This window comes from Nicotiana sylvestris, chromosome 12, assembly GCF_000393655.2.
Source record: "Nicotiana sylvestris chromosome 12, ASM39365v2, whole genome shotgun sequence".
Classification (NCBI taxonomy): domain Eukaryota; kingdom Viridiplantae; phylum Streptophyta; class Magnoliopsida; order Solanales; family Solanaceae; genus Nicotiana; species Nicotiana sylvestris.
Window position 1 is genome coordinate 76,873,415 of NC_091068.1, and position 14,267 is coordinate 76,887,681.

Below are 14,267 nucleotides of genomic sequence, written 5' to 3' on the forward strand. Positions count from 1 at the left end.
AATTTGGTTCTAATACATTAATTTATTGTTAATTTTCTCATCTAATTAAGGAATTTAAGGGTAGAAGTTTGGAAATGGGGAAAAAGTTCCTCAATGGAAAATTTGAGTTTTGAATACAAATTTGATGTCAGATTGGGATGATTTTTGTACGATTGAACTCGTGAGTGAATGGGTGTTCATAACCCATAATTTTTACCCGATTCCGAGTCGTGGACCCGGGGAGGATTTTTGGGCATTTTTCTTATTTCTCGTTGTAGCTTCAAATTCATTAGTTATATTAGTTGCTTGTAGTTTTATTTACATTATGTAATTAAATTGATTTGATTTGGGCCACTTGGAGTTGGATACTCATGGCAAGAGCGTGATATCAGATTGATTTTTGAGCTGGTTCGAGGTAAGTTGCTTGCCTAACCTTGTGTGGGGGAACTCCCCTTAGGATTTTGGTACTGTTGTTATATGAATGATGTGTACGTGAGGTGACGAGTGCGTACATGTGCTAATTGTTGAAAATCCCTATTTTCATTAAGTAAATATCTATGTTTTCTTTTAACTAAGCAACACTAGTATATGAAGCCTCATATTTAGCTTAGGAAAGCATGCTTATGTGACTTAACTGTCTTACCTGCTTTAACTGCTTACTTGGATTTTGTGTAGCGTGTTTAGAGTAGAAATTTCCTATTTTCCTGATACTAACTTGAATAGAATTGTAGGATTCTTTCTTGAGACTGTTGTGTATTTACTATGGGACTACGGATCGATATTCCAAGAGATCCCCCTGCATGTTTACTTTGGAACTACAGATTAGTATTCCGGGAGATCCCCCTGCACATTTACAATTGGGACTACGGGACGATATCCTGGGATATCCCCCTGTAGTGGATATTTACTTTGGGACTACGGATCGGTATTCTGAGAGATTCCCCTACATATTTATGATTTGGACTACAGGACTATATCTAGGGAGATCCTCTACACATTTACATTTGGGACTACGGGACGATATCCTGGGATGTCCCTGTTGCTATCTCTGTGTACTGAGTTATTTCTTTCTGTGATTTTATTCTTTATTGATTGTTAGTATTTTACTTATATTATCACATTTCATATTGTTTTATATATATATATATACACACACCCCAGTAGGGCCCTGACCTTCCTCGTCATTACTCGACCGAGGTTAGGCTTGGCACTTACTGGGTACCGTTGTGGTGTACTCATGCCCTTTCCTGCACATTTTATTTTGTGCAGATCCAGGTTCATCTGTTTAGCTATACTATCCGTGAGGCGAGGTGACCCAGAGACTTCAAGGTATATCTGCCGCGTCCGCAGACCTAGAAGTCCCTCTCTATTCTCCCTTTAGCTATAAACTTCTTGTATTTCCTTTGTTAGACTTCTGGAGTTAGAACACTATGAATTTCCCGGTTTTGGGAGTGTTTTGTGTTCAGCTTGAGAGAGTGCTGAGTGGCATTTTTAAACTTCTTTATTATGTTACCCATAAATTGCTAGTTTCGTATCTTTATTTTCTTTTCCGTAAATTGTTAGGCTTACCTAGTCATAGAGATTAGGTGCCGTCATGATAGTTCACGGAGGGAGAACTTGGGTCGTGACAAGTTGGTTTCATAGGTCTAGGTTCATAGAAGTCATGAATCACAAGCCGATTTATTAGAGTCTCGTGGATCGGTACAGAGACGTCTGTACTTATCTTCGAGAGGCTATGTAACTGTTAGGAAAATTCCACTTCATTTGATTTCCTTGTCGTGCGAGATTTTTTATATCAAAATTCTAAACCTCAGTCTTCTATTCTCTTATAGATGGTGAGGACACGTGCTACCGGAGGTGACCAGGCACCTGCGCCCCCTGCTAGAGATGTCAGGGCTGGGGTAGAGGTCGAGGACACGTATGTGGTGCAGCTAGAGCACCCACACGAGAGGAGCCACCAGCAGCTCTGACCGGAGCCTGGGCACCTAATACACCTACTGCTACTACTACTCCAGATCTCCAAGAGACCCTTGCATAGTTCATGAGCATGTACTCCACTCTAGCTCAGGCAGGGTTGACTCTGCTTGCTGCAGCCACATCCCAGGCCCAGGGAGGAGCACAGACTCCCACCGCCCGCACCCCAGAGCAGCGAGTCCAAGTTGATCAGATCCCAAAGGTTATACTGGTACTGCCTGTAGCCTCAGTTCAGCCTGAGTACAGGGCATCAGCTTTGGAGGATGAGCAGTAGAGGCTTGGGAGGTTCAAGAAGTACAAGCCTCCTACATTCAGTGGTCTAGCATCAGAGGATGCTGCGGGATTTCTGGAGGAGTGCTATCGTATCCTCTGCACTATGGGTATATCGAGATCGAGTGGGGTTTCTTTCACTGCCTTACAGCTTCGAGGAGCAGCCTATCAGTGGTGGCGTACTTTTGAGTTGGACAGTCCAGCTGAGGCAGCTTCCTTTACATGGACCCAGTTTTCAGATGTGTTCTTGAGGGAGTATGTTCCTCAGAGCCTCAAGGACGCATGGCACGCAGAGTTTGAGTATTTGCGCCAGGGTACTATGACTGTTTCGGAGTATGCTGTCTGTTTCACTGACTTGGCTTGGCATGCACCTTCCTTGGTTTCTATAGTTTGTGAGTGAGTTCGTCGGTTTATTAAGGGGCTTATTCCCAGCATCTGGTCCAACATGGCCCGGGAGTTGGAGATGGATATTGCTTACCAGCAGGTGGTGAGCATTGCTAGGAGAGTAGAGGGTATGATTGCTCGGGATAGAGAGGAGAGAGAGGCAAAGAAGTCTTGAGAGTCGGGCTATAGTTCTGGTGCACGTGCCCGTGCCCCAGCTACAGTTCGTCATGGTAGGGGTTATGTGAGTCGCCCCGTTCATCCGGCTCTTCCAGCAACCAATGGTATTCCAGCTTCGCCTAGACCTCAGGAGCCTTATTATGCATCTCTAGTATCTAGTGTACCTCCTGCACGGGGTGCTTTCAGTGGTCAGTCTAGTATACCTGGCCCGAGCCAGTCACATATGCCACATCCTCCCAAAGTTTGTTTTGAGTGTGGCGACACACTCCATATGGTAAGGGATTGCCCCAGACTTATGAGGGGTGCACCTCCGCAGATTTCTCAGCCACAGCGTGCTCCGTAGAGTTCCTAGGCTATGATTACAACACTAGTTGCTACCCCACCTGCTCAGCCAGCTAGAGATGGAGGTCGGGGAGGTAGAGGTCGCCCTAGAGGGGGAGGCCAGGACAGATACTATTCCCTTCCTACCCGGACTGAGGATGTCGCCTCTGATTCTGTCATCACAGGTATTGTCCTGGTCTGTCATAGAGATGCATCAGTTCTATTCGATCTAGGCTCCACTTACTCTTATGTGTCCTCTTATTTTGCCCCGCATTTGGGTGTATTTCGGGATTCTTTGAGTTCCTCTATTTATGTTTCTACTCCTATGGGAGATTCTCTTATTGTGGACCGCGTTTATCGGTCGTGTTTGATTGCTCTTAGTGGTTTTGAGACCAGAGCCGTTTTATTACTACTCAGCATGGTAGATTTTGATGTTATCTTGGGCATGGACTATTTGTCGCCCCATTATGCTATTATTGATTGTCACACCAAAATTGTGACGCTGGCTATACCAGGTACCGCGAGTAGACTGGAGGGGTACTTTATATCGTACTCCCAGTAGAGTTATGTCATTTCTTAAGGCTCAGAGAATGATTGAGAATGGGTGTGACGCGTATCTAGCCTATGTGAGAGATGTCAGTATTGATACCCCTACAGTTGATTCAGTCCCAGTAGTGAGGGATTTTCTTGATATGTTTCCAGCTGATCTTCCAGGTATGCCACCCGAAAAAGATATTGATTTCGGCATTGATTTGTTGCCAATCACTCAGCCCATTTCTATTCCTCCTTATCGTATGACTCCTCCTGAGTTGAATGAGTTGAAGGAGCAGTTGCAGAAATTGCTTGATAAGGGCTTTATTCGGCCTAGTGTGTTGCCTTGGGTGCTCCTGTCTTGTTTGTGAAGAAAAAGGATGGTTCTATGTGCATATGCATTGATTATCGCTAGTTGAAGAAAGTTACAGTGAAGAACTAGTATCCTTTGCCTCGTATTGATGATCCGTTTGATCAGTTACAAGGTTCTTGAGTGTTTTCTAAGATTGACTTACATTCCGATTATCATCAGTTCAAGATTCGGGAGTCAGATATCCCGAAGACTGCTTTCAAGACTCGGTATGGCATTACGAGTTCCTTGTTATATCATTTGGGTTGACCAATGCCCCAGCAAAATTTATGCATTTGATGCACCGTGTATTCCAGCCATATCTTGACTCCTTCGTTATTGTCTTTATTGATGACATTCTGGTATACTCCCGGAGTCGGGAAGATCATGAGCAGCACCTGAGGACAGTACTTCAGACCTTGAGAGAAAAGAAATTATATGCAAAGATCTCGAAATGTGAATTCTGGTTGGATTCCGTGGCATTCTTGGGTCATGTAGTATCGAGTGAGGGGATCAAGGTGGATCCGAAGAAGGTGGAAGCAGTACAGAGTTGGCCCAGACCATCCTCAGCTACAAATATCCGTAGTTTTCTTGGCCTGGCGGGTTATTACCATCGATTTGTTGAGGGATTTTCATCTATTGCAGCACCTATGACCAGGCTGACCCAAAAGGGTGCTCCGTTCAGATGGACGGAAGAGTGTTAGGAGAGCTTTCAGAAGCTCAAGATAGCTTTGACTACAACCCCAGTATTGATATTGCCTACAGGTTCAAGGTCTTATACTGTCTATTGTGATGCCTCGAGGATTACCCTTGGAGCGGTACTGATAGTGATTGCCTACGCGTCTAGACAACTGAAGGTACACGAGAAGAATTATCATATCTATGATCTTGAGTTAGCTGCTATTGTTCACGCCTTGAAGATCTAGCATCATTATTTGTACGGTGTTCCTTATGAGATCTACACTGATCACCGGAGTTTGCAGCACCTGTTCAAGTAGAAGGACCTTAATTTGCGTTAGAGGAGGTGGTTAGAGCTGCTAAAGGACTATGACATCACTATCTTGTATCACCATGTGATGACCCAAAAGGTCATCACTTGTTTTAGAAACAAATTCAGTATTCCGAGACCTAAAAACCTCCTTTTTACCTCACCTCGACTTGCGTGCATGGTCCGGACGTATATCTGGAAAGCCCTCTATGTGAAAATATGAGAAATAGAAATTTCTAGAGTTAAAATTTGATTATGGTTGACTTTGATCAACATTTTGAGCAAACGGACACGGATCTGTGTTCCGACGATCCCGGGAGGTCCGCGGTAAAATATGGGACTTTGGCGTATGCCCGAAAATGAATTCCAAAGTCCCAAGCCTTAGAAATCAATTTTTGAAAAAAATTGTGTTACTGAATTACCTAAGAAATGAAGAAAAGAATTAATGTTTGAAACCATTAGTATCGGGCATGTATTTTGGTTCTGAAGTCGGTACAAACTTGTTATAGTATTTAAAAGATAACTGTGAAATTTTGTGAAAATGGAGTCTATTTTACGTGAGTTGGACTTCCGGTTGAAGAGTTATGAACTTTGAGTGTTCTTGATAAAAATGTTGAGTTTTGAGGTTTAATTCATGGTTTTACATGCTATTTTGATGATGTGATCGCATGAGTAGGTCTATATGATGTTTTTGAGTTAGTATGCATGTTTGGTTTGAAGTCCCGAGGGCTCGGGTGAGTTTTGGGTAGGTTCCGAGATGTTTTAGGCTTAAAACATAGCTGTTGCAGGTTCGGAGAAGTTGCTGATCTCTGAACCCGCCAGTGCGGTCCTCAATTATTTTGTGCTACCGTGGAGGGGCCTTTGCAGCCTCAAAGGATTTTGTGTGGTCCGCGGTGGAGGGACTTTGCGGCCGCACTCGATTGTGTGCGGTCCGCGGTGAGCAAGAATCTGCAGGTTCATTGGTCTGACTTCGGGAGCCTATATCTTTTGATCTACAAGGAATTTTGAAATAATTCAAAAACGAAAGTTGTACCCTTTGTGTCTAGTTTCCATAAAGGTAAAGAAATCACAATTTGGACATTTGTAGAGAAAGATATGTCCAAAATACTAAAGCATGTTTCAATCAACATTCTCCGCGATGAGCTCCGCGGCTGCAATCCTTTTTGTGCGGTCTGCAGAGGGGGTCTGAGAGGGGTATATATAAATGGGATTTTCCGCTATTTTTCACTTTTCAAAACCCTAAAAATATAAGAGGCGATTTTTTAAACAACATTTCTTCTCCAAAACATTAGTAAGTGATTTCTAACTCATTTTCTTTACACCTTAACTTCTTTTTACAAGATTTTATCCTAGAATCGGGGTTTTCATGATGGAATTGGGAATTTTGGGTAAAACCTAAAAATATTGAAATTTGGGGATTTAGACCTCAAATTGAGGTCAGATTCCAAAACCAATTATATATCTGGGTTCGGGGGTGAATGGTAATCGGGTTTTGGTACGAATTTTGATTTTGGACCAAGCGGGCCCGGGGTTGATTTTTGACTTTTTGGGAAAAAATTCGCAAAATTATTTCCATGCATTAGAATTGATACATTTAGCATTTATTAATATAATTAAGTAACTTGTGGCTTGATACGAGCGAGTTGGTGGTGGAATCAAGAGGTAAAGCGATAGTTGAGGCTTGAATTGTGTTCGTGGCATCGAGGTAAGTGTTTGGTTTAACCTTAGCTTGAAGGGATGTTGTTGCTTTTAATATTGTTCCCTTGCCGGGATTTTATTATGATTCATTTATTTCCTTGCCCTTATTGGTTGTGTTTGTTGTTTGGGTGAGGAAGAGTGAAAAGCACGAAGGGTGATGTCGTGTATTGTTTTGGTGAGAGAGCATTAAAGCACGAAGGGTGATGCCGTGTAAAGTGAGGAAGAGTGTAAAGCACGAAGGGTGATGTCGTGCCGCACAATGTATCATTCCGTGCCGATTATATTTATTTTATGGTGAGGATGAGAGTAAAAGCACGAAGGGTGATGTCGTGCAGTTTATGTTTATTTTATGGTGAGGAGGAGAGTAAAAGCACGAAGGGTGATGTCGTGCACTTGTTTGATTTCTAATTCTTGTTGATAATTGAGTTATGGTGTTCCTTATATTTACCTGCTATCTTTCTGTTATCATTTGATGTTTCCCCGCAGCATGTTTCCCCTCTTCCATCCTTATTTGTACATACCTGCTACTATCTTTTTGCTGTATATGAAATAAATGCATAGGTTTATTCCTAGCCTCGTCACTACTTCACTGAGGTTAGGCTAGGCACTTACCAGCACATGGGGTCAGTTGTGCTGATACTACACTCTGCACTGTGTGCAGATCCAAGAGAAGCAGCATTCGGACCTTAGCTTAGGTGGCTACCTTCAGTCCAGTCGGAGATTCCGAGGTAGTTCTGCAGGCGTCCGCAGGCCTTGGCGTCTTCTCCTATCCTTTTTGTTTGTTTCTTCTCATATTTTAGAGACAGTATAGTAATAAATCTTTCAGACTTTTATTTGTAGTATTCCTAGACAGACTGTGGAATTGTGACACCAGACTTGGGTAGTTCTTGTATGGATTGGTATTGGCCTCCTTCTTAAATTATTACATGTCAGTCTTCCGCTGGTTTAAATTCCGTTGTTTATAAGTTATTGTTTCATAATTGTTAAAGGTTTAAAATGGGAAAAAGGTAAATTGTTCAAACAGTTGGCTTGCCTAGCTTTCATTAGTAGGCTCCATCACGACTCCGGAGGGTGAAAAATCCAGGTCGTGACAAGTTGGTATCAGAGCTCTAGGTTACATAGGTCTCACAATTCACAGACAAGCTTAGTAGAGTCTGAGGGATCAGTACAGAGACGCTTGTATTTATCCCCTAGAGGCTACAGAGTTAAGAAAAACTTCACATCTATTATTTCCTATCGTGCGGTTTGGTTACTCAATGATGATTGAACTTCTACTATGTTCTTTCGCAGATGCCGAGAACACGCGCTTCCTCATCCGATGATTAGCAGTCCGTGCCCCCAGCAGTAGCTCCCACGAGGAGCAGTGGGCGAGGCCGAGGCCGAGGTAGGGGCAGGGCTCAGCCTAGAGTAGCAGCCCTAGTGGCGGAGCCTTAGGTCTAGTTTGATGAGGAGGTTCCGACCCAGGCAGTTCGAGCAGGACCAGCTCAGGTCCCAGAGGGGTTTATTGCTACCCTAGTACTCCAGGATGCTATGGTCCGTCTAGTGGGCCTTATGGAGAGTGTCACTCGGGCAGGCTAGCTTCTTGTAGCACCAGCCGTCTCTCAGGCTAAAGGAGGAGCCCAGACTCCTGCTACTCGCACTCCGAAGTAGGTGGCTCCCCAGTTTCAGACTCCAGCAGCTCAGCCAATTGAAGCAGTTCAACCGGGTGTGGTAACCCAGGCCGGTGATGGAGCAGCCATGACTGCCGATGCCTTGTGGAGATTGGATAGGTTCACCAAGCTCTTCACTACCACTTTCAGCGGTGCATCTTCTGAGAATCCCTAGGATTATTTAGACAGCTATGATGAGGTTCTCATGAACATGGGGATAGTGGAGACCAATGGGGTCGACTTTGCTACTTTTCGCCTATCTGGATCTGCCAAGACTTAGTGGAGAGATTATTGTTTGGCTAGATCAGTCGGGTCACCAGCTTTTACGTGGGATCGGTTTTCTCAGCTGTTTTTGGAGAAGTTTCTTCCTGTCACTCAAAGGGAGATCTATCGGAGGCAGCTTGAGCATTTCCAGCAGGGTTCTATGACTGTCACTCAGTACGAGACCAGGTTTATTGATTTGTCTCGTCATACTCTACTTATACTTCCCACTAAGAGAGAGAGGAAGAGGTTCATTGAAGTACTCATTCAGCCTATTCGACTTCAGATGGCTAAGGAGACGAGGGGTGAGATTTCTTTTCAGGAGGTGGCCAATGTGGCCAGGAGGGTTGAGATGGTTCTATCGCAGGGAGGTGGTCAGGGGTCTTACAAGAGGCCTCGTCATTCAGGCAAATTTAGTGGTACCTCATCTGGAGGCAGGGATTCGTATGGTAGAGGCCATCCTCCTAGGCCTTTTCAGTCAGCACTTCAGGTTTCTCACGGTTTTTCAGGTGGTCGTGGTTCTCATATGCAGTATTCTGATTAGTAGTCCTACAGTACACCACCAGCTCCTATCAGTACACCGCCGCTCCAGAGTTTTCGGGGTGGTCATTCAAGTCATCAGGTTCAGCAGTTTCAGCAACCGAGGGCTTGTTATACTTGCGGAGAGATGGGTCATATTGCTAGATTTTGCCCTCGAGCATCGAGCAATTCTCAGCATTAGGGTTCCCGTGTCATGGTTCAAGCACCGAGTGTTCCACAGCCGCTCAGCAAGCTAGAGATGGAGGTAGAGGTCATGGAGGTGGAGGTAGAAGTGTTAGAGGTAGAACTCAGGCCGCTAGAGGCGGAGGCCAGCCAGCAGCTGGCCGTCCCAAAGATGTAGTCCAGGGTGGTGGGGTCCAGCCCCAATGTTATACTCTTCCGGCTAGGCCTAAGGCTGAGGCTTCCGATGCAGTTATCACAGGTACCTTTCTGGTTTGTAGTAGAGATGCTTCAGTTCTATTTGATCCAGGATCTACGTACTCCTATGTGTCATCTTATTTTGCACCGTATTTATTCATGCCTAGTGATTCTTTGAGTGATCCTGTATATGTGTCTACACCGGTGGGTGAGTCTATTGTGGTAGATCGTGTCCATCGTTCTTGTATAATTGTGATCAGGGGTCTTGAGACTCGAGTAGACTTGTTACTCCTAGACATGGTTGATTTTGATGTCTTATTGGGGATGGACTGGTTATCACCTTACCACGCTATCTTGGGCTGTCATGCAAAGGTTGTGACCTTAGCCTTGCCGGGGTTGCCTCGTTTAGAGTGGAGAGGGACTCCTGATCATTCTACCCGTAGTGTTATCTCATATGTGAAGGCTCGGTGTATGGTCGAGAAGGAGTGTTTGGCCTATTTGGCATATGTTCGTGATTCTAGTGCCAAGGTTCCTTCTATTGATTATGTGGCTGTTGTTCATGAGTTTCCTGAGGTATTTCCTTCAGACCTACCGGGTATGCCACCCGACAGGGATATTGACTTCTGCATTGATTTGGCTCCGGGCACCCAGCCCATTTCTATCTCGTTGTATCGTATGACCCCGCCTGAATTGAAAGAGTTGAAGGAGTAGTTACAAGACTTGCTTAAAAAAGGCTTTATTAGACATAGTGTCTCTTCTTGGGGTGCGCCGGTGTTGTTTGTTAAGAAGAAGGATGGATCGATGCAAATGTGTATAGATTACGGACAATTGAACAAGGTTACATCAAGAATAAGTATCCATCGAGGATTAATGATTTGTTTGACTAGCTTCAGGGTGCCAAAGTGTTTTCCAAGATTGACTTGAGATCTGTCTACGATCAGTTTAGGATTAGGGCATCCGATGTCCCTAAGACAGCTTTCCCCACTCGGTACGGGCATTATGAGTTCTTGGTGATGTCATTTGGGTTGACAAATGCCCCAGCAGCTTTCATGGATTTGATGAACCGAGTGTTCAAGCCTTACTTGGATTCGTTCGTAATAGTCTTCATTGACGATATTTTGATCTATTCCCACAGCCGGGAGGAGCACGAGCAACATCTAAGAAAGGTTCTTCAGACTTTGAGAGATAATCAGTTGTATGCTAAGTTTTTGAAGTGTGAGTTCTGGTTGAGTTCAGTTGCTTTCTTGGGTCATGTTGTTTCAGCAGAGGGTACTCAGGTAGATCCAAAGAAGATAGAGGTAGTCAAGAACTGGCCTCGACCCGCATCAGCTACAGAGATTCGGAGTTTCTTGGGATTGGCAAGCTATTATCGTCGGTTTGTGGAGGTGTTTTCATCTATTGTAGCCCCGGTGACCAAGTTGACCCAGAAAGGTGCCCAGTTCAGATGGTCGGACGAGTGTGAAGCGAGATTTCAGAAGCTCAAGATAGCTTTGACTACGGCGCCAGTGTTAGTTTTGCCCATAAGTTCAGGGCCTTATACAGTTTATTGTGATGCATCTCGTATTGGACTTGGTGTGGTGTTGATGCAGGATGGCAAGGTCATTGCCTATGCTTCACGGCAGTTGAAGATTTATGATAATAACTATCCAGTTCATGATTTGGAGTTAGCAGCCATTGTTCACGCATTGAAGATTTGGAGGCATCATCTGTATGGCGTGGCATGTGAGGTGTTCACGGATCACAAGAATCTGCAGTATTTGTTCAAGCAGAAGGAACTAAGTTTGAGGCAGAGAAGGTGGTTGGAGCTATTAAAGGACTATGATATCACCTTCTTATATCACCCGGGAAAGGCCAACGTGGTGGCCGATGCTTTGAGTAGGAAGTCAGCCAGTATGGGCAGTCTCGCATATATTCGGTCGATGAGAGACTGCTTGCTTTGGATGTTTAGGCCAATGTGGATCATCTTGCCGGGATGTTGTTGCTTTTAATATTTTTTTCTTGCCGGGATTTTATTATGATTCATTTATTTCCTTGCCCTTATTGGTTGTGTTTGTTATTTGGGTGAGGAAGAGTGTAAAGCACGAAGGGTGAAGCCGTGTATTATTTTGGTGAGAGAGCGTTAAAGAAACAAGGGTGATGTCGTGTAATGTGAGGAAGAGTGTAAAGCACGAAGGGTGATGTCGTGCCGCACGATGTACCATTCTGTGCCGATTATATTTATTTTATGGTAAGGATGAGAGTAAAAGCACGAAGGGTGGTGTCGTACAGTTTATGTTTATTTTTTGGTGAGGAAGAGAGTAAAAGCACAAAGGGTGATGTCGTGCACTTGTTTGATTTCTGATTCTTGTTGATAATTAAGTTATGATGTTCCTTATATTTACCTGTTGTCTTTCTGTTATCATTTGATATTTCCCCGCAGCATGTTTCCCCCCTCTCATTCTTAACTGTACATACCTGCTACTATCTTTCCACTGTATATGAAATAACTGCACAAGTTTATTTGGTAGTCTGGTCCTAGCCTCGTCACTACTTCGCCGAAGTTGGGCTAGGCACTTACCAGCACATGGGGTCAGTTGTACTGATACTACACTCTACACTATGTGCATATCCCGAGCGGCAGCTTTCGGACCATAGCTTTGGGTGGCTGCCTTTAGTCCAGTCGGAGATTCCGAGGTAGTCTTGCAGGCGTCCGCAGGCCTTGGCATCTTCTCCTATCCTCTTAGTCTGTTTCTTTTACATATTTCAGAGACAGTGTTGTAATAAATCTTTCAGACTTTTATTTGTAGTATTCCTAGACAGTCTGTGGAATTGTGACACCAGTCTTGGGTAGTTGTTGTATGGATTGGTATTGGTATCTTTCTTAAATTATTACATATCAGTCTTCCGCTTATTAGATTTCCGTTGTTTATCATTTATTGGTTATTAATAGTAAAAGGACTCAAATGGGAAAAAGGTAAATTGCTCAAACAGTTGGTTTGCCTAGCTTTCATTAGTAGGCGCCATCACGACTCCCGAGGGTAGGAAATTCGGGTCGTTACACACCCGGGCAAGGCCAATGTCTATGGAGTAGTTCTCTTTAGGGTTTGATGGATTTGGTATCTTGATACTTGTTTATAGATAATTAACTCTAGTTTTATGTATTGAATCGTTTTGGGTGTTTTAATCGTTGCATCTTTATTCACTAGTTCATGTAATCTAGAGAGTCATAACTTGTGATATTTTTGCATTCTATCTTGTTGGTTGAATTCATTAATTCTTCTTAGTAATCGAAAGAGGCTAGTAGAATTGTTGATTAATCCTAGTTCGGAGAGTAATCGAGAGAGGTTCTCCTACAGACCAATCCACTACAAATTCTTGCATATCCTTACATGCTTAAAATTGGTTCATCTTGTGAGTTTGAAACTTAATCGAGAGAAGAGTTCCTACTAAACAATTGAATTAATAATCAAGTGAATTTGAGAGACTCACTTGAACATTAGAAGTGAATTAACTAGATGTAAATCCCAAATATTTGTCTTGCACCTATCATATCAACCCTATCTTCTCCCAATTGATAACTCCCTTTCCTTAATACTTGCATTGATTGTCGTTAGCCAATAGTTTAGACTCTTAGTAAATTTTAGTTTTAAATTACATAATTCTCAATTGTTGATCATCTTGGATAGCAATCTAGCAACAAACTACGATAATAACTCTTTAACTCCAATCCCCGTGGATACGATATTAAATTTACTATATTCGACTAGCGAGCATATTTAAGTGTGTGTTTCAAGCTCGTTACTTCTCAAGCACTACTTCACAACAACATGTCCCCGAGTACAACCAAATGAAGACCATCATACTGACAAGCCTTAAAGCGTTCAAACAAGGACGACAACACAACAACACAAACAAGAATTCCACCAAGTTTAGAAATATCCAACCCCGAAACCCCGTCAACCAAAGCCTGAACATCCATAGTCCAATTGTCTCTCCTATGTTGAAATTAAATACCGAATCTTCCAACCATGAATCGAATAATCCTCCTCCTGAAGCATTCACTGCTGCAACACATAAGTAAACACCCTACGGTTCACACCAACACTATGAAATAACAATGCGAGAAATATTATAATACACTATGTATGGCTCTGAACCCGCGGGAAACATTAACATTAGACTGAAATGACTGAACACCCCTCCACAAGGAGACAATAGAAGTCTGCCCACATATGCAGGGAAACACATCCTACACTACATCTCTAGCATCACCATAACCGTCAGTGCCCAACTGATATCGAATGCTCGACATTGCGTACAAATGAGTAGAAAGGAACTACATGCATAAGCCTACATGATATCAAATCACACGACAAGGAATCAAGAAAGAGAAGTTCTCCTAACCTTCTTATATCCTTTCGAAGATAAGTACAAACGTCTCCATACTAATCCGCAAGACTCTACTAGACTTGCTCATGACTCGTGAGACCTAAGTGAACCTAGTGCTCTAATATCAAGTTGTCACTATCCAATTCCCATCATAGATCATGATGGTGCCCAACGCTGCTATTAGGTAAGCCAATAATTAAAGCAACACGTCTCTAGATAATTCATGATGCATCTTGAAATAAATAATGAAATAAATAAGCAGAATAAATTCATTTTCATAGTAAAATACTGATATTATATTAAATGTTCAAATCCAGATATCATAACAGAATACAACCAAGAACAAGAATCTGAATTCCCAAAACTCGGTGTGGCAAGAGTATGAGTATCTACTAGAATATACAATACTACTACCACTGTC